At 33.2% G+C, this 20,521-nt stretch overlaps 6 non-coding genes across 6 annotated transcripts; all 6 read left to right on the top strand.

Annotated features, from left to right (window-relative positions):
• Nucleotides 1-3,141: 3,141 nt before the first annotated feature.
• Nucleotides 3,142-3,246, top strand: LOC131615422 (small nucleolar RNA Z107/R87). The gene has a single exon (XR_009287835.1). It is a non-coding gene; the product is annotated as a small nucleolar RNA Z107/R87 (small nucleolar RNA).
• Nucleotides 3,247-3,307: 61 nt separating this feature from the next.
• Nucleotides 3,308-3,407, top strand: LOC131615277 (small nucleolar RNA R30/Z108). Its single transcript, XR_009287701.1, has one exon. It is a non-coding gene; the product is annotated as a small nucleolar RNA R30/Z108 (small nucleolar RNA).
• Nucleotides 3,408-3,508: 101 nt separating this feature from the next.
• Nucleotides 3,509-3,593, top strand: LOC131615405 (small nucleolar RNA SNORD34). Its single transcript, XR_009287819.1, has one exon. It is a non-coding gene; the product is annotated as a small nucleolar RNA SNORD34 (small nucleolar RNA).
• A 15,785-nt stretch (nt 3,594-19,378) lies between these two features.
• Nucleotides 19,379-19,483, top strand: LOC131615423 (small nucleolar RNA Z107/R87). The gene has a single exon (XR_009287836.1). It is a non-coding gene; the product is annotated as a small nucleolar RNA Z107/R87 (small nucleolar RNA).
• Nucleotides 19,484-19,543: 60 nt separating this feature from the next.
• Nucleotides 19,544-19,643, top strand: LOC131615278 (small nucleolar RNA R30/Z108). The gene has a single exon (XR_009287702.1). It is a non-coding gene; the product is annotated as a small nucleolar RNA R30/Z108 (small nucleolar RNA).
• Nucleotides 19,644-19,737: 94 nt separating this feature from the next.
• LOC131615404 (small nucleolar RNA SNORD34) lies at nt 19,738-19,817 on the top strand. Its single transcript, XR_009287818.1, has one exon. It is a non-coding gene; the product is annotated as a small nucleolar RNA SNORD34 (small nucleolar RNA).
• The last annotated feature ends 704 nt before the right edge of the window (nt 19,818-20,521 follow it).

Here is a 20,521-nt window from a genome sequence, read left to right as displayed (position 1 = left end):
ATTAAATAATAAATTAATTAGGATTTAGTATTAATTTAGTTAAATAATAAGTTTTTTAACCCTAATTTTATTCATAACCCTGGTCTCAATTTTCTCCATTTCTCCACCTTTTCTTGATTTCTCGATTTATTCGCTATTCTATTTCTCGCATATTTTATAATTATGTAATTGTTTCGAGGTTGTAATAGTAATTAAGTATTTAATTTCCACACTTTTATTTTCCCGCATTTTTTTTCAATATTATGTAACTGTTCTTGGTTGTAATAGTTTTAAACTAGGTTTTACTTTCCGCGCTCCCCGGTTTATTGTAATTCCCCTCCCCGAAGTCATGTAATAGTTTAGGGCTTTACTTTCCGCTTTTACTTTCCGCACCTCATAATTGCTTAGATTAAAATCAACCTTTAGCTCACTAAGTTCAAGATAAATGTCTGAACACAACACACTCCTTTTATACTGTTCACACACCCACCTTTAGGGTAACCCTCTCTTGTTGCCTTTGATTATATGGTCAAGTCCCTCAAACGTGAGGATACCTTGACACATGTTGCCTTCTATTTAAATCATCATAGTCCCTCCGATAAAAGATCATAGTCCCTTCAAGTTGCCTACGATTAAAATGATCTCATCCCTCGATGATGCTTCGATTAAATGATGATCGTCCATTTGAATTGCTAAGGTATTCTTACATGTTTCTTTCTATGACCATTCGATGACCCTTACATCCAATGAAAGGACTACCAACCTAACAATTGGTATGGATAGTCTCTTTCCCTCAACGAAATAAAAAGAACAAGAAAGACTGAACAATTAAATACGCTTAATTGCTTAGTCAAATAAAAATGCTTTTCACACCACAAGTTCAATCAAAAATTTTAAAACACTTCGTAAATATTCTTGAGGACTGACACAAGATTTATTACTAGGTTTTGCCTACTATTGGCACCTCCTTTTTAAACACACGCGACACTCCCGATTTACAAACAATTCAAACAAAAAAGTGAGCTAAACAATTAAGTGCCCATGGATAACCATGGATACAAAGGGTGCTTACACCTTTCCTTTGTATAACTTACCCCCCGAACCCAAGTCTTGTTTAAAAGGTCTTTCCTGTTCCTTTTAGCTTTCAAAAAGTAGATAAAATAAAAGTTGGTGGCGACTCTAGCTATCCGTAACATGTTTTGTGAAATAACAAAACAAAAAGTCAGTTCTCCCACCGTATTACATACCTGAATCACAAAGGTAATGTTATAAGCTTACCAACATAAAAAAATTGATAAGAAACAATAAGAATGTTCATGAGATACCTGTCATAAGTAATAATGGTGTCAAAACCTCTACTATAACTAACAACAATCAGAGAAGGCATGACAATTCTAATATTGATAGAGACATGCATCATAATAACAAAAACAATGTTAAGGGAAATATGCACAATTACAACAAAGGCAAAGAAATACATGAGAACTATAGAGATAAAAGTTATACGCACCGACTTAATGTTATCCTTAAGGGATCGAGCTCCAAGTCAGGTGAAAAAACCAAAGACAACAAGATGCAACCTTTGAACAACGTGATGAGCAACTCGTACATTAAAAAACAAACAAAGAAAAACAACGTCAGAAACATTTTAAGCAACATGCAAAGAAAAATCAAATCCACTACTTTGAACACCAAGAAAAAACAAATTATCTTTTGAACAATATAGTGGCGAACAAATTAAACGATAGTATAATCTTTCAGAAACGTCATAACAAAGACGAATGAGTGTAATGTAGATCATATGCTAGCATGGTGATTAGTGGAAAATTGGGACTCAAAACAGTTTTCGAAAATGAGGAAGGTAATGTTATATATAAAATAGCGAAGTGTATGAATGATGAAAAAATTTGATGGAAGTTAAAGCGACGGTGATGGTTTTTGTGGCAGAATAGGCTATAAAAATGGGTTTTCAAAAAATCATATTCTATTCCGATTGTTTGAATCTAGTCAACCTAATTAATGATGATAAAACAAAAATATCCAAAAACATACTGGGTGATTAATTCAAAGATTTCAATAATGGTTTAGGTTTAGAGAAACTAGGGTTTCATACTTGTTTAGAAACCAAAATAAGGAGACTCATTCTTTAGCTAGACAGATAGTAATTTCATATTTGGATAATAGGGCCAACAATCCTACTAAATGGGTCAACGAAATAAATGCGTCTAATATAACAAATAACAATAATATCAATAAATTATATTTTCTGGGGTTAAATAAGTTTTTGGTCTCTCTAAATATAGCGGTTTTCAACTTTAGTCTCTCTAAACATTTCCTTCAAAGAATGATCCTCCTAAAAATTTTAATTTTAACTTTTGGTCCATACTGCAATTTAGCGACGATTTTAGCGACAATTTTAGTGATGGTTTTTGATTTAGCGACAGAATTATTGACAATTTTAGCTACGATTTTGCCATGAGAGACCAAAAGTTAAAATTAAAATTTTTAGGAGGACCATTCTTTGAAGAAAAATATTTAGAGGGACTAAAGTTGAAAACTGCTATATAGGAAAAAAAACATATTTAATCCTATTTTTTTTTAGTAAAAAAAATGTAGAAAAATCACATTCTAAAATTTTTTAAATGAAAAAACAATTTAAAAAATTAGTAATAGTAATAATCGACAAAAACTTTTCATATATATTTTTAATTTAAAGAAGGATGGGTGTAGAATTTTTTACTAATGTTTTATTCACTAGTTAAAAAGTAAAAAAAACTTTTTCACACGAAATGGAGGGGGTGATGATAGATTAAACATAGGGGACGAGAAGTAAATTGGTTGTAACAACTTATGGGCTTTCCGAGTAGCGGATTCAACGGAAAAAAACCAACAGGTAACTATTGCCTTTTCAAAACGACGGCGTTCCCGGATCCTATTATCGCTCCCTCAGAAACCCTAGTTCTCTCTCTTATAAATTCAGAAGCTGCGTTCATCTTTACTCAATTGTCAAAGGTTAAATACGCCTCCACTCTTTCTAATTATCTAGTTTGTATCTCAATTCTACAGCTTATCCATCTGATTTTGTTGATTTTGTAGTTATTTTTTTGCTTAGATTCAATTTTTTTTCTTTCTGAATTTTGAATGTTTTGATGAAAAAATTGAGATCACAGTGATGACTCCATGAAATTCAAGCTCAACAGACCGGAATGCAGGGCTTTCTCTATGAGATTGCTTTGCGTGTCGAAAACCCCGCTGAACTGAGTGATCTCTTTTTGTTTTTCATTTTCTCTGTTTTTGATTTGTTGTAGTTTTGATTTTACGGGGTAAAAGTTTTCACGATGAGGATACCAAGCTCCCTCTTCTGATTTGAAGTTGAGGAAAATTGCAGGCAGAATCGAACCTTAATTAATCTAGCCAACACTGAGTGAAAGCTTTTTTCCCCTAAACTAATCATCTGTTTTTCTTTCGAGTTGTAATTTTATGTATATTTTCATGTTGTTTCTTTGATTTCTCTAGTTTTTAATTGATATGAGGTCAGTGATGTTGTTCATTTGCCTACATTGGCTGATTATTTAGATTATGATGTATTTACAATTAAATGACCTGAGACCTCTCAAACAATTTAAAAATTAAATTTTGTTCTTTTGACAGACAATTTTGATTACAATTTTTTTCGGTGGACTTTTCTAAATTTTAATTATTTCTTAAGAGTTTAATTTTTCCCATTTATTAATCAATAAATAAATATTCATTAGAGGAATTTAGTTTTTCTTAAATTTGTTTTTGATATATGTAAAAGTGGTTTGCTTGCAAGTACGGTTAAAACACATCTAACTATGTTCAGTTTCGTTTTAGAAGTTTAGTTTATCTGTGGAATCTCGTGTGTAACTCTGGAATACTAGTGTGGAACGTTCTAACTTTTTTATGAGTAGTTCTAGACATACTCTCTGAATATATGTCTCACATAAAATGATAATACTCTCTATCGAGTAAATAGAAATGTTAATTTTAAATAAATATATTTATTTATTTATTTTCATAATAATAGAAATTTAATTCTACAAAATTTATAATATTATATAAATTTTAAAAAATTTAAATTATATGATATTTTATTTAATAATTTTAAATAAAAGTATAACAAATTTTTTAAAAATTAACTAATAATAATAATTTTAAATTTATATATAATTTAATATACTTGATAATAATAATATATAAAAATAATAATTAAAAATTAAATTAATTACTTATAAAGAATATTTACAAGCTAAATCACATGAAATTATGATATCTTAAATTCAAATCATGTATTAAAAAGCTAGGAGAATATCACACAAGACAAATATTCTGGCGTTTATTCTTTTAAGTAAATAGATAATTTCAAATTTATTATAATTTAAAAAATTACACTTAGATTTAATTTTTACAAATTTAATTTTTACTATTTTAAAAATTATTTAGTTTTAAAATAATATTTTGTAAAATAATTTTTACTATTTTAAAAATTATTTAGTTTTAAAATAAATTAGCTTAAATGCCTAATTTTAAGTTTAGAATAATTATTTGTAGAATAAGTTAGTTTAAAAGCTTAATTTTTAAAAGTTTTTTTATAAACATTTAAAAGCCTAAATTTTAAAAGCATAATTAGTTTAAAAGCATAAATTTTAATTTTGTAATAAATTTATAAACCTTTTTTTTCCCGTGTTTCTTTTTCTTTCATTTGCATGCATTGTCTTAGCATTAAGCTTTAGATTTACACACCCTTACCTTATCTCTGGTCTCGATGGGACAAATATATTAGTCGCGACTCTGTGTTCATATTTTTGCAAGCCTGCGACAGCTAAGTTATAGTTGGTATCTCATAGATAAGTTTACATCTACCTGTAAATTCAGATGAGTCAATAAACTATTCCATTTTTTCAAACCTAAAATATATGTCCCGTCAAATTTCAAATTTACTAATTTTACAAATTTAAAATGTATGATAGTATTTCGTGAAAAGAATCAAGAGCAAAAGATAAAATATTTAAAAATTAAACAAATAATTAAAATATGAATATGTTATTAGAGTAATTAGGTTATAAAAAAATAAAAATTTAAAATCTAAGATAAATAATATATATTTACTCATATATATTTAAAAAAATCACATTTAGTAATTTTCATTAGATGGTGTAATAAATATAAGGATCTCAAATTTAAAATGCTTTGTTAAAATAATTCTAAAATAAAAAAAATTATGAAAATTTCATAATCTGCTTTTTATTCTCATTTATACAGAATTGTATAAATAGTTAATGTTATTATTTTTATTAAATTATTTTTAACTTATTTCCGTTTATAAAAATAATTGTAGCTTATTTAATTTATAAAATTGACTATATTTTAGTTTTAGTTATTTCATAAGTTTACAAAAAATTATAAAATCTCTATCTACCTCCCAATCGCAGTTACGGGAGATCGAACCGTGGTTCTCTCTATCAAATCCAGCGCCAATCACCACTGGACCAACTAACGATTGGTTACTTACTTTCAATTTTAAACAAATAAAAAACTCATTTTTTAAATAAAAGTTGTTTAAAAATTATAGTAAGCATTATTACATTAAGTTAAAAAGACAATTCTTAAATTACTTTTATAGTAAAAATATTTTAAGTTTAAAAACTAAATTATTCATATATTTTTTAAATTTTGCAAGTACAGTTCTCTCATGACATGTGGTCTGCTTTAGTAAAAAAAATTAATAAATAAAATAAATGGATAATTTAATTTTAAATGAATATATTTATTTATTTATTTTCATAATAGAAATTTAATTCTACAAAATTAATAATATTATATAAATTTTAAAATTTTTAAATAAAAGTATAGTAAATTTTTTAAAAATTAACTAATAATAATCATTTTAAATTTATATATAATTTAATATACTTGATAATAATATATAAAAATAATAATTAAAAATTAAATTAATTACTTATAAAGAATATTTGCAAGCTAAATCACATGAAATTATGATATCTTAAATTCAAACCATGTATTAAAGAGAAATTCTTTACCCACCTCTTTACTTTCTTGGTCACCCCTAGTGAAATCTCTAAAATACCCCCGGTTTCGGAAATGCATTTCTGAAACCTCCTTATTTTTTCAAAAAAAATGTAGTTTCGGAAATGTATTTCCGAAAACGTGTTTTTTTGTTTGAAAAAAATTGATTTCGGAAATGTACATCCGAAATAATGTTTTTTTTTTCTTCAGAAAATGGGTGAATTCGGAAGTTTATCTCCGAATTCACCCCCTTGGAAGAATTCGAAAATGTACTTTCGAAATAAGGTCTGGACAGAAGAAAAAAAACAAACAACAACGATTCGATTTATTTAACGGTTGAAGATTACATCGATTACGTTACATAAGATTAAAGTTACATATTGTTAAACACGGGTAGGTGAGGATGAGTCAACATTTTGATAACATCGGCCCCCGATCTTTGAAGTTTCACATCCAACTCGATCAGACCCTTCGAAGAAAATCGGTCGAAAGTTGTCCACAAAACCGCTAAATCTTCGTCGTTCTTGATCTCAAAAGGTGTGAACTCAACGTCTCCGTCGTCGTTAAGCGATGGCGAACGGTACTCGAGCTTGGCAACCTTTTGATTTTCCGGATATTGCAATAGCATGTTGAGCGACGTTATCAAGTCCGCAAACGGCGTGTCGCGCGAGAAGCGGAATTGAAACGACATCGGATAGTCGCTGGTGAAGTAGACGAATGCTAGGTGGGGGTAGCCACTACACTTGGACTTCGGTGTCGGTGAATCCGGGAATGATGCATCAACATGTTCAAAGTAGGAAGGAGATCGTTTTGTTGATGTGTCTTCTTGTGTATTTTTGGACTTTTTCGGTGCACCTTTCGTTTTAACCGGTTGAGATGGCGGTTTCAAATCGGTGGTCTCCGGAAACGCAATTTTTCGTAATTGTTCCTTTATGTGCATTTTCATTGTGTCATCCGCTTTAGCAAACTTATCCATTATCACTTCTATCTCGTCGGAGATGGTGATTTTGGAATCATTTTCTTTCGGCGGGTCAAAATCATCAAAACGAAGCTTCTTCCAATGGTCGATTACCTCATCCATGCGTATCGGAGATTTCAACTTCATTTTTTTAGAAAGTATACAAGCACATGGAAGGTTGTATGTCTTTCTAATGGTGCACCCACATTTGGAACTATCCGGACCCGTAGTCTCCGCCCGCTTCGCTTCATGAAACATAAAATTCAAACCCGAATGGGATATGTTGTAAATCAATTGGGAGAATAGAATTTGACCCTTAAACCGATGTTCCATAACCGTCTTGCTCCGACCGAACGATGTTTGAATTTCATTGTGTTGATTTTGGAGCATTTGATTCACGGTGTCCCATCCCCGACACAAATCTCCCTTGCTATCACCTAACCACCTCTTCAAGATTGCATGTGCGTATTCAACTCGGTTAGTCGTGGTGCAACCAAGATGTCTTACTAGATCCGTCCAAGCACATACAACTTTTTGCTTTACTTTATCAAGGATGGTGGATTCGATATAATGACAAAAAGTCTTAATGGAAACGCACAAAGACCTAAAGTGTACCAATTTCTCGGTATACACCTCTTCGGAGTGTGCATCAAAAATCTCTCTCCATGCGGCCATAATCCTATCCACCACAACACCGGCTTTGATAACTTTACCGTTTTCATCCGGCCTATCTTTTGTCCCAACCGCGGGTTTGAGCTTACTTCTCACGTTGTAAGTTATGTGATACCGGCAAAGTAATGCGGTCAATGTCGGGAAGACGGTATCGACCGTATTCATCAAAGCTTGGTCCCGGTCGGTAACAATGACATTTGGCATAACCTTTTTATCAACCAACAAAGACTTGCATATTCCCAAAGCCCATGTAAAGTTATCTTCTTTTTCACACTTCAAAAAAGCAAACCCGACCGAATATGTCTTGTCTGTCGAGGTCACACCAACAATCTCTAGAAGAGGAAGCCTATACTTGTTGGTCTTGTACGTCGAATCCATCACAAGAAAGGTTGGAAATGTGTTGAACAATTTGATACTTTCTGGATGAGTCCAAAAAATGTCACGCACCGTAACTTTGTCCTCGGACGTACGGAAGCTTGACACGTATTGGTTATCGCCTAATAGTTTCAAAAGTTGTTGCATTTCTGACCGAGGGCAAATTTTCAAGACTTTAAGATTGTGTCGTTCATTGTAAACTTGCTTGATATTTGAAATGCTATCCGGTTTTTTACGATTCAAATCGGCAAGTATGTTGCGAGGCGCCACTTTGACTATCGTTAAATCCGAAATCACATTCTTCTCTTCGCGGGACAAACGACACGCCATTGGATGTCCGTGTAACTTGGCATCCAAGGCATGATTATGAATTCCACAAATTACGGTTAAACGCCACAAATCATCAACCCTCCGAGTTGCGCGCAACTTAAACGGACACCCACATTTTCTCGATCCCGTGTCTTCGTGTTTTAACACCCGGTTTGTTTGTACATAACTCCCACCCCGTTCGCAATTCAAAACGACAAAAGCTTTCCATCTACTATTTCCATTGTCGGACCTTAAAATAACAATTCCAAATCCAAGTTTACTAGCTTCGTTTCGAACCCAATCAAGCAATTGTTCACGATTACCGAAGCTCCGATCATTTGTAAATTGTTGTCGCACAACAACCGCATTGATCATAGATTTAACGTCGATAATCAGATTGTTATTGACGTTGACAACTTCCGGAACTACTACGTCATCGCCGACAATGTTGTCCGGATGCACCACACCTAACATATGCAAAAATTAGCAAAATTGGCCAAAACTGTTTTTTTTAACTGCCAGGGCTTATTTCGGAAGTACATTTCCGAAATTTGTTAGGTAACTTATTTCGGAAATGTACTTCCGAACCATCTCAGTTTTCAGCAGAAATTTGTTCAATCAATGTAGTGAAATAGGGGATGAAATGAGAGATGTTTACCTCAAATTGTAGCTTACTATGCTCCCTTTAACGTGATCAACGGTTTGAAACTTGATTTTGAGAGGAAAAATGGATTGAGATTGATTGAGTTTTGGAGAGGGTTTGGGAGAAAAATGATGAAATAGTGAAGGAGGGAAAACTGTATATGCAGAATTATTTTCGGAAATGAACTTCCGAAATATTACCTGATTGTAAAAAATGATGTTTTTTTTGAATTTTTATGCATTTCGGAAATGCATCTCCGAAAACACCAATTTTTTGGTGAATTCGGAAATGCATTTCCGAAACTTAAAAAACTCTGAAAAAAAATTACTTCGGAGATGCATCTCCGAAACAGGGGCAAATGGGGGATTTCGTTGAGGGTGACCCTCATAGGGAGGTGGGTAAAGAAAAATTCGTATTAAAAAGCTAGGAGAATTTCACACAAGACAAATATTCTGACGTTTATTCTTTTAGTAAATAGATAATTTTAAATTTATCATAATTTAAAAAATTACACTTAGATTTAATTTTTGCAAATTTAATTTTTACTATTTTAAAATTATTTAGTTTTAAAATAATATTTTGTAAATGTGTACTATGATATTTTCAAATTAATTAGCTTAAATGCCTAATTTTAAGTTTAGAATAATTATTTGTAGAATAAGTTAGTTTAAAAGCTTAAATTTTAAAAGCATAATTAGTTTAAAAGCATAAATTTTAAGTTTGTAATAAATTTGAAACATGTCAAAACTTTTATAATTTTTTTTTTTTACATTTTATAAATAAACTTATGTTTAGAATAAATTTAAAATATTATAAATAAACTAGGCATAAACTTATTATTGTAAAACTTAAAAAATAATTCCCCCTGCAAAAAATGTAAATAGTTTTTTTATAAAGGTTTTGACATGTCTCAAATTTAAAAATATGTACACACTTGAGGAGAAGATTTATCTCTTGTCAAATTAGCATTAGCATCAATCCCTTCAACCACACTATCCATTGTGACAAAGAATCACACCACGACAATTAGCTACCCGAAACACCGAGACTTAGACAACTAGTCTCATAATATACTAGAGTTAAAGTAGACTCCTTCAGAGCTCCTTAGCACCACCTAACCATCGACAGTCGACACAGTTAGACGAACACCCGCCGTCATCTTAAGCCAAATCAAAATTACACCTATCGAGCGAACCAGCCACTCAATCAGCCAGTCGACACAGTTAGACGAACACCCGCCTTCATCTTAAGCCAAATCAAAATTACACCTATCGAGCGAACCAGCCACTCAATAAGCCACAGGATGAAACTTCCATCTTGCAGGATCCAAAAGCAATGTTTAAAAATTCTAGTGTTTACACGGAAACGGTATAGGATTGAAAAATCGTAACTCTAGAATCGTAGCACGGAACGTAAGTTTCTACAACTGATAAAAAAAATATTTATATATTCATAATTTTATACACATGTAAAAAATAATCATATATAAAGAAAATAAGTTCTAAATCATAACCAAAAATTCATAAGTTCACCATCTATATTCATAAATTCATAACCAAAACAATAACAAAAAAAACTTAGTTCAAAATAAAAACAATCCATTTAGGATCAGACTTATTTCCAGGTGTTTTTCGGAACATTTCTGTTAGGTGCAAGAAGTATTGGTGCACTTCCAGAAGCCATTTGAGAAAAAACAGAAGAATGATAAAACAGAGAAGTTGATGAATAGGAAGAATATGAAACTGTATATATTTGTTTAGAGTTGAAAATACAGAGGAACGACAAAATAAATAAGTAGAAGAATAAGAAGAATAGGAAATTGTATATATTGTTGAGGCTACGTTTTTGTTAGAGTTTTTAAGGAATACTTGAGGTGTCTTAATAATAATAATTAAGCAAGAGGCGTGAAGAAAACGGAATTAGATAAGTATAGAGAATAATAATAATTATTATAGGCTAGGTTTAGGTCTGAGACAATTATTATTATTATATTGATAATATACTGATACTAATATCAATAGTATTAATGGCCAAACGGTTACTTTTTGACAATTGCAAGTGGTGGTTATATTTTACTGTCCAACACATTTGCAAATTCTGATTTTTATTATTTTTTTAATACAACTCGACCCGGATCCATATCCACTTAAAAATTTTGATTTTTTTTAAAACCCAAAAAAATGGGAACGTTTTTGCTGGAATGAATCGTACGTTTCTACCGAGTTTTACTCTTCCATTTTCAACATACTCGCAGCACGGATGCATGTGAATGGAACGTAAAATCGAACGTTTTTACGTCTCGACTCTCGTTTCTGCATACACTGTCCAAAAGCCTTCAATTAAGATATGTCCATTATACCAACGCGAATGACTAGCAAATTAACACACCAGACTTATGACTACTTCTATAGATTCTAAAACACAAAATACTATATGGCTCTGGCACATAAGGCCAACCTGCAAAAACCAACCCAGCAACTGCTACTAACCCAAAGTGTGAATATCCTTCGATCCAAAATGTAAATATCCTTCGATTATCCCCGACCCGTCCAACCAATACACTCCCTAGGATTTGTGAACCATTGGTTGATACTGCACTCCAATCTATTTGTTTTAAATCTCAGCAAATTACATGTCATTCTTTTCGTCGCTTCGACTATTTGTTCGACGTTGATTTCCTTGTTTTTGAACAGCTTTTCACTTCGGGCCTTCCAAATGCTCCACATTCCTACCGCCCAAATCATTTTGAGTCTATTCGCGATGTCTCTCCTACCGTCAAATAGACCTTAAAATTGTTCTAGATGGCTTATTCCTTCGTTTCGAAATGGTGTATGAATTCTAAGCCCCCTACTGATCCAACTCCAGGTACCTTCAAACACAGGGCACTCAAAAAAGAGATGAGAAATTGATTCATTCGTCCCACATTCCCCAACGCAATGCGTGAATCTAGGATCTATTGCTCCTCTTCGTAAGAGATTATCTTTAATAGCTATTCTATTCTGAAATACTTGCCAAATAAAACACGACACTTTTGTCGGTATTGATTTTTGCCAAGCCTTCGCCAGGTATGGTTCAGTCATGGCCACATTCCCTATCATAATTTTCTTATACGTTTCCTTGACCGAAGTGTTAGCCGACACACCTACTCCTAAGTTTAACAAATTTAAATCTTTCCACCATATTGAACTGCTCTTATCACCTCGCATAATAGCTCCCTCACTAACTCCATATATATTAGCCAAAGCTCTATACCACAGCCCGTCATTCCTTGAACTGGTTTTCCAATCCCATTTTCCTAATAGGGCATAATTAAATGCCTTAAAGTTTTTTTTCCCAAACTCCCCTCTTCAATCGGTCTACACACCTTATCCCAATTTGCCTAATTAATTTTCCTTTCATCCCCGCTCACTCCCCACAAAAATTGTTTGAACGGAGACTCGAGTTTAGAGATGGTACATGCCGGAGCTTTGAAAAAAGAGAGATAATAGACTAAAATCGTTGACGTAACTGACTTTAATAAAACAACCCGACCTCCGATGGATGCTTTCTTGTGTTTCCAGCTTGATAGTTTAGCTCGCACTATCTCGATTATCGGTTGCCACGTCGAATATCTCCTCGGGTTTGCACCAATAGGGAGACCTAAGTATTTGAATGAAGTGCTTCCCACCTTATAGTTTAAAATATCTGCTTCTGGTTTGATCCAATTGTGCTCAATGTTAATACCTACCAAGAGACTTTTGTGAAATTTAACCTTAAGACCCGACATCAATTCAAATAAAATCAAATTTGCCTTAATAACCCAAATATTTCCCCATCCCTTTCTACCAATTATCAGGGTATCGTCAGCATATTGGAGGTGAGAAAAGCATTCATCGCCTTCATTGAATTAGTATCCTGAGAGTTTTCCTGACGCCACTACGCTTTTCATTAACAAGTTGAAACCTTCTCATGCCATAATAAAAAGGAATGGAGAAAGAGGATCTCCTTGTCTAAGTCCCCTCCCCATTCCAAATTCATCCGTAGGACTTCCGTTCACCAACACTAAAATTGAAGCTAACTTAAGGCATTCTACTATCCATCTCCTCCACTTCTCATGAAAACCCATCTTTTCCATTACATAATCCAAGAAGTTCCAATCTACTGAATCATGTGCTTTTCAAAATCTACTTTAAACATTAGCACTTCCTTATTCTTCTGTCTAGCCTCATCTTCAATTTCATTTGCTATCAAAATACCATCCAAAATCCGTCTATCAAATAAGAATGCTAACTGAGTTTCTAAAATAATTTTCCCTAACACCTTTTTCAGGCGGTTTGCCAAAACCTTCGTTATCACCTTATAAATGCATCCGATCAGTGATATCGGTCTAAAATCTGACAGCTTCACAGCGTTCTTTCTTTTTGGAATTAGAACTATAAATGAGCTATTTGCCCCTTTAACCATCTGTCCATTGAGATTCTATATATTTCCTAAAACATTTCTCTCTCTATTCTTTTGAGATTCATACAAAGCATGATTTATTCTTTTACCACTACAAACAATACTACCGTGTAAGTTCCTTGGGTAATCAACTTGCCATCACTTTTTTATTCCGCCAGATAAAGCAAGCTTATACATAAAACGTAAATCATTTCCCAAGTTAATGTTTATAAATGAGCCTTCATCTGATATTTTGGGTGCGAGTTTGGATAGTGTGAAACCCGCACCCGAAACTCGAAACCACATCTGATTATATATATGTATATATTATATTGTGAAAAGTTGTAGGAAAATTGTAGGAAAAATGTATTTTATGTATTTTGCTGTGGGTTCGAGTTTGGGTGAAAAAACCCGAATTCAACGAGTGGGGGCGTGAGTGTTATTTTGTCACCCGGACAACATTTGGGTTCGGGTTCGGGTGCCAATTTCGGGTGCAGGTTTGGATAATGTGAAATCCGCACCGGATCCGTTGCAATCCTTAGAATCTACCACAAGTTGAGAAGTTTCATCAGAATCAAGATTCATTTTTGGTTGCAAATATCCAACAATCTCTTCGTAATTCTCTCTTCCACCCTAAAATATAAATCACAAAAAACATGGGATAAATAGATTAATAATAATGCTTAATTTTTTTAATGATTGTCGCTGGTTAAGAAATTGAACAAAAAATTGTGTGGTTGGAAATCTCTAAAATGGTTTACCGTGACTTCAAGAAGGGCGTAACGTAATTTATTAATTGCAAATCATTTGGAAGTATCACTACCATGCTCCTGTAAAGGGAGGAAAACTCAAATATGAAATAGTAACCAAATACGGTGGTGAGAATGGGACACGAGCAATGGTTTTTGATTTGCAAACAAAGATTACGAATGAGAGATTTTTAGAAAATTAGGGTTTTAAAGGAAACATATAGAAAGTTGAAAAGTTGGGCTGATACATGTGTTATGGGAAAATGAAAACTATCAAAGGACACAGGAAGTTGTGTTTGTGGTTATTTGAGTAGTGCCTCTTCATGTTCCAAACCCTGTACATGAACGTGTAATAAAATTATGAAGTAGTGGAAGGGTTTTGGAATAGTGTAGCATTAAAGAATAAAACAAATAAATCAAATAAATAAAATATCTCACAAGATATGTAGTGATGACAGATCAGTAAAATTCATTGCCAAAACAATGTGGTGAAAATAGTGGTTTAAAAATACTTTGATGTCTTTATAATTATTCTAAATTAATTTTGGACTAGTGAGGTTAAACTTGATTATTCCAGGTACTTAGGTTTTTATAGAAGTGCTAGTGTGATACATATGCGTTCCCACAGGTACACGTCATTTTTGCACATTTGGATTGAGAAAAATAAAAGGTATTAATAAAAGATTAAATTTTGGTTAAAATGGGAAACGTTATAAAAATACTAATATTAAAAAATTGAATATTGAAAATAAAAATTAATTAAGAAAATAAAGTTTATATTGTTTTAGATTGAATTATACATCTAAGAATGCATTTAAGAAATGGAGAGGTTCCATTGAGAAAAAATATTTGTAAAGAAAATGTATGGATTATAATCCATATAATGAATGAGTTATTTATTTAAAGGCCTATATAACTGAAGTCCCAATAAGAACAGGACTAAACAAGGGTTCATTTTGTTTGGTTGCGAATTTTCTGTTTGTTACGATTATAACCCATAAGTGAAGTCCTATAATTTTATATTTTGTTAATATTCAATATTTTGATCAGTAACTTCATGTTCTCGTTAATATTTAATATTTTGATCAGTAATTTCATGTTTCCGTTAATATTAATATTATGATCAATAATTTCATGTTCCTGTTAATACTCAATATTTTTATCAATAACTTCATGTTCTCGTTAATATTCAATATTTTGATTAGTAACTTCATGTTTCCGCTAATATTAATATTATGATTAGTAACTTCATGTTCATCTGCAATATTCAATTCATTTTTCCATTATTATTCAATATTTTGATCAGTAACTTCATGCTCTCGTTATTAGTAAATTCATTTTTCCATTATTATTCAATATTTTGATCAGTAACTTCATGTTCCCGTTAATTTTCAATATTTTGATGAGTAATTTAATATTCCCGTTAATATTCATTTTCTTGATCACTAACGTCATGTTTCTGTTAATATTAATAGATTAAAATCAATTTACAAATCAAATATATTATTTCATATATATAAATATTTGAATCAATCGTATAATTATTTCTATGTATAAATAATTTTGTTTTTGAATTATCTATAAAAATATTTAAATCAATAGTAAACTTATTCTTGTTATTATTCACTATTTAATTAAATGTGTTAATATCCGTACTATGTACGCGTACCATATTCTTGTTTTTATTATCGGATTCCGTGCCTTACGGTCGGCCACCAGGTATATCTTTAATTTTCTGCTTCGTGGAAGGTCCTCCCGAAGAAACGGGGCTTGCTTAAGTTGGGGACGGAAAACCATCAGAATCAACGTCCTTGCCATCAGTTTTCAGCTGGTGAACATGAGTCTACTTCAGACCATTTTTTGCCCCAATTGTTGCTATCAACTTGATCATCTTCTCATGCAGATCGGCCATTTCACCTGCAAGCGTCAAAACAAGATTAGCACGAGAAGAAAGACGACATATAAACACATGATAAACATATTGTACCTAACAAAATCATAGCCTCCCTGTCCGTTTGACACTCGAGGAAAGTCTTCGTATTTATATATCAAGGAGCAAAGACAGACACCCCCTGAGCGTTGAAAATTTGTTGCCCGTCGGGTGTATTGCACCTCGCCAGTCTAAACCGCCAACATACCTAAAGAGCAGTTGGTAGGCAGCTCTATCACGATCATTCATATCTTCATTCTTGAAGATATAAGCTTTTGTTCCCCTCTCGAAGTGCTCATACTACCACTCAAAGGGAAACTTGCAAGCCAACCCAGTCTTTACATCCCCTTCCTTCTTGTACTCCACGGGATCGAACAAAGTCATATTCGCGGTCTAGGTAAGGGGCTTTATCACGAAATATCTATCTCTAAATATTTTCACAGAATCCTGATAAATGCCGAACAGCTTTCTCGGTTGCTTAAAGGAAACCCAAACATATTTCTCATCAGCTTCCCTCTTCCTCTGCAAATGGAAGACCCTGAAAAATAAGCCTATGCTCGGTTCAACCTCGAGGTAACGACTTACATGATCAAACGCCCGAAGAAAGGCGAGCACGTTGGGGTGAAGTTGAGAGGGGGATAGCTGTAACGAGTTAAAAACGTTCATTTGCAATTTTGTGAATAGTAGCCGCATTCCCGCATCTCTGAAGGTGAACTCATACATAGCAAAGTGGTTCCCCAAAAACTCCTAGCAGACCCGTTGGTGAGGCCTAGGGGGATAGCCCCTCTAAGACCCCCTCGTGTCCGACTCCAGATCCTCGACGACATTGAATACTTCCCCAGGACGTGTGGCAAAGCGCGAGTCTCCTTGGCGTAACTACCTGCACCGTGGGAACCCCCTGCTCGACAAGAACTCCACCTCCATGATCTTCGTTCATAACTTCTTTGGGATCTGTTTTGGGGTGATCTTCGGCCATTTAACCTGAAAGGCAGAGAAAATAATGAATTAGACTGAGAATAAAATCCACTATTCCACTTCAAATCAAGTGAAAGGGCGAGGATAGTTGGTCGGCTCAAGCCACATTTCGTATGGACGAATCCATGATCAGGATTCAACACTCCATTTTTGACGCAGTACAAAAAGAAAGTGGATCCTCCTCGGGGCATCCCTTTAATATCCTCATCGCATTCGTGCCCTACTCGACAAAAACATGCAAATAACGATAAACCCTCCCCATCTCACTCATGGCCTTTTCGGGTTAATCAAAGGTTATTCATCCTACTCATGTGAATTCCCTCAAAGCAATTCATTCTATCATCGGTATATTCATGGTGTGCTATGGGATTTCATATAATTTATGGACATTTAACCTAGGAGATTCAAACAATCTGCTGCTACGACCTATCTAACTCATAAACAACTCCTAAAAACCCAGGACGCTGGTAATACATTACAAAGTTAAGGAGAAGTTTACTTACTTACTAATAACAAGAAGTTGGAAAAAGATTCCAGCGACAGAAGAGACCTCTGTTCTTGATGGCAGAGCAACGGAGAAGAAAAACTTAATGAAATGAGCAAATTGTCCTCTCTTTCCTTTTTTATAGCGAAGCATTACGGGGAAGTGCAGAGGGGAGCCATCATTGCCATTATTTCCTAGACTGCTAGACTCCCCTAGGTCATGATGGCGCCGCAATTAGTTGCCACACGTCATAAATGACCTGACATCTTACCTGTTGGGACTCAAACGATTCGTATTTCCTGAACACATTAAGGCAAATGGAATGATCCACCTCCTCGGCCCTAGGGCTCCTCGGGAAGTCTCGAAAACACGTGCCAATTAAACATTTCAGGAAGTCGATAAGACGATGCCCGTCAGGGTACATCATTGTCCCAACGCGACATCCGACCATCTAGGAGCGCGCATATAAACCTTTGCATATAACAATCACGATCACGACAGTACACAGCGAGCTCGGCCTAAAGGTCTCTACGACGCTCCCTGTTGGGCGAATAGCGTAAAGTCATTGCTTCTGGAAGAAACAAAGACTTAGGGGGCTCCTGTTCTGGTCTGGGCTGAGCAGGTCCAAATAAATGTCAGGCCTAATCTATAGGGTCTGGGCCGAGCAGGCCCAATCCACGTGACTTGGACGAGCAGGCCCATATATCCTTCAGGCCCAATTCACGCCCTCCCCCTTACGACCGTTATGGGTCTAACCCACGTGCTCTACGGAGAGCACGTGGTCAGACTCGCTTGCGAATGATTCAGACATCTCCCTCCGTAAATACATTGTGCGCACCCAAAATATGAGCCACTCGTTGACTCATCCCTACCACATAGGATTCTAGCAGTTTCCTAGCACTTGGGCCTCCAATGGATTCGACCCAATTAGAAAATATTGGTCCAGTGTTGGGGCTATAAATACCCTATTTCACTAGAGGGTCAAGTATTTATTATTCCTTCACACCTATTTTGTACTTGCTCTGCTTGCTCTCGTATTTACTTTAGCATCGGAGTACCTTGCAGGTACAACCCTCAATTCACAATAGATCACAATTTGTAGGTCTTGACGATCCATTTTATTCAGGTACAATCAACAATATATCTTGACTTATTTAAGTGAAATATTTGGTACCCCTTTATGACTCTTTTCCGCATATTTTAAGTGAAATTTGTAGAAAAATTACACTCTCAATATCTTTTAATAAATTTTTATAATATTTTATTAGAAGTACATTTTTAAAAATAGGAGTGCGAAAAAGTTACTAATAATATAAGAGAAAAACATCACATGTATATTTAATTTTGAAGAGAGATGGGTGTGGACAAATTTTCTAAAATATTTACCGTATAAAATTTATTTAATGTTTTACTTATTAGTTAAAAACTATAAAAGACATTTTCATATTAGAAATGAAGGGGTGATAGAATAAATATAAGGGATGAGAAGTAAATTGGTTGTAACAACTTATGGGCTTTCTCATTAGCGGATTCAACGGAAAAAAAAAAACAAGTAACTACTGCTGCCTTTTCAAAACGACGGCGTTCTCGGATCCTATTATCGCTCCATCAGAAACCCTAGTTCTCTCTTATAAATTCAGAAGCTGAGAAAACCATTTCTCAATTGCCAGAGGTTAAATACGCCTCCACTCTTAAAATTCTTAATCGCTCTTACAAATTATCAAGTTTGTTTCTAATTTCTACAGTTTATGCATCTGATTTTGCTGATTTTGTTTGTAGTTTTTTCCTTAGATTCAAATTTTTTTGTTGAGATTTAAAGTTTTTTTGAAATAATTGAGATCACGGTGATGACTCCATGAAATTCAAGCTCAACAGACCGGAATGCAGTGCTTTCTTTATGAGATTGTTTTGCGTGTCGAAAACCCCGCTGAACTGAGTGATCTCTTTTATTTTTCATTTTTTCTGCTTTTGATTTGTTTTAGTTTTGATTTTATGGGGAAAGAGTTTTCACGATGAGGATACAAAGCTCCCTCTTCTGATTTGAAGGTGAGGAAATTTGCAGGCAGAATCGAACCTTAATTAATCTAGCCAACACTGAGTGAATTTTTTCCCTAAATAAATAAATCTGATTTGTTTCTCATTGTTTTTATTTCAATTATATTTTGAAGAATTTTTTTAATTACTTTGTTTATGATTTGAGGTTAGTGATGTTTTTCATTTGCCTACATTGGCTGATTAATTATGATGTATTTACCATTAAATAATCTTAGACCTCATAATGATCCTATATGTTAATGTTAGCATTGTGTTTTTTTTTTTTGAGTATTTTGTTTAAATTATTTGTACTTAACATTAGTTTGAGAGACAATTTTGATATCATTTTTTGCATATCTTTTCTTAATTTTAATTAAGACTTAATAAATAAATAAATATTCAGTAGAGGAATTTAGTTTATTGAAATTTGGTTTGATTTAAAAAAAACCTAAAATATAATACAAATAATTTTTTTTATATAATTTTAGAATATTTTAAATTTTAATAAATTAATAAATAGCTATAATTAAAAATATAACAAATTTATAAATATTATGAAATTTATAATATTTGAGATTTTTTTTCAAACATTTTATTTATTTATTTATTTGTGATATTTATTTTTTATTATTTATATTTTTTCAACTTAAAAATATTACTACTTATATGTGCATCCCATTTTTTCTTTTTTAATTAAAATGAACCAGTTGTTTGGTGGAAAAAATATGCAATTAACATGCTTTTGGCTTGTACTCTTTTGAGAAGTATGCATGTCCTCTTTTGAGAAGATCCATGTAAAAGAAAAAAAATATGCATGTCTTTTAAGAAGATCCATGTAGAAGAAAAAATATGCATGTCGATGTACATAGAAGAAAATAGAAGATCCACATAAAAAGATCCACATATATTGTTAGGAGATAAATATGGTGGAAGAGAAAGTTTAATC

The sequence above is a fragment of the Vicia villosa genome, linkage group LG6 (assembly GCF_029867415.1).
Source record: "Vicia villosa cultivar HV-30 ecotype Madison, WI linkage group LG6, Vvil1.0, whole genome shotgun sequence".
In the NCBI taxonomy this organism is placed as follows: Eukaryota; Viridiplantae; Streptophyta; class Magnoliopsida; order Fabales; family Fabaceae; genus Vicia; species Vicia villosa.
Note: the sequence above shows the minus strand (reverse complement) of the source record. Positions and strands in the feature narration are given on the sequence as shown.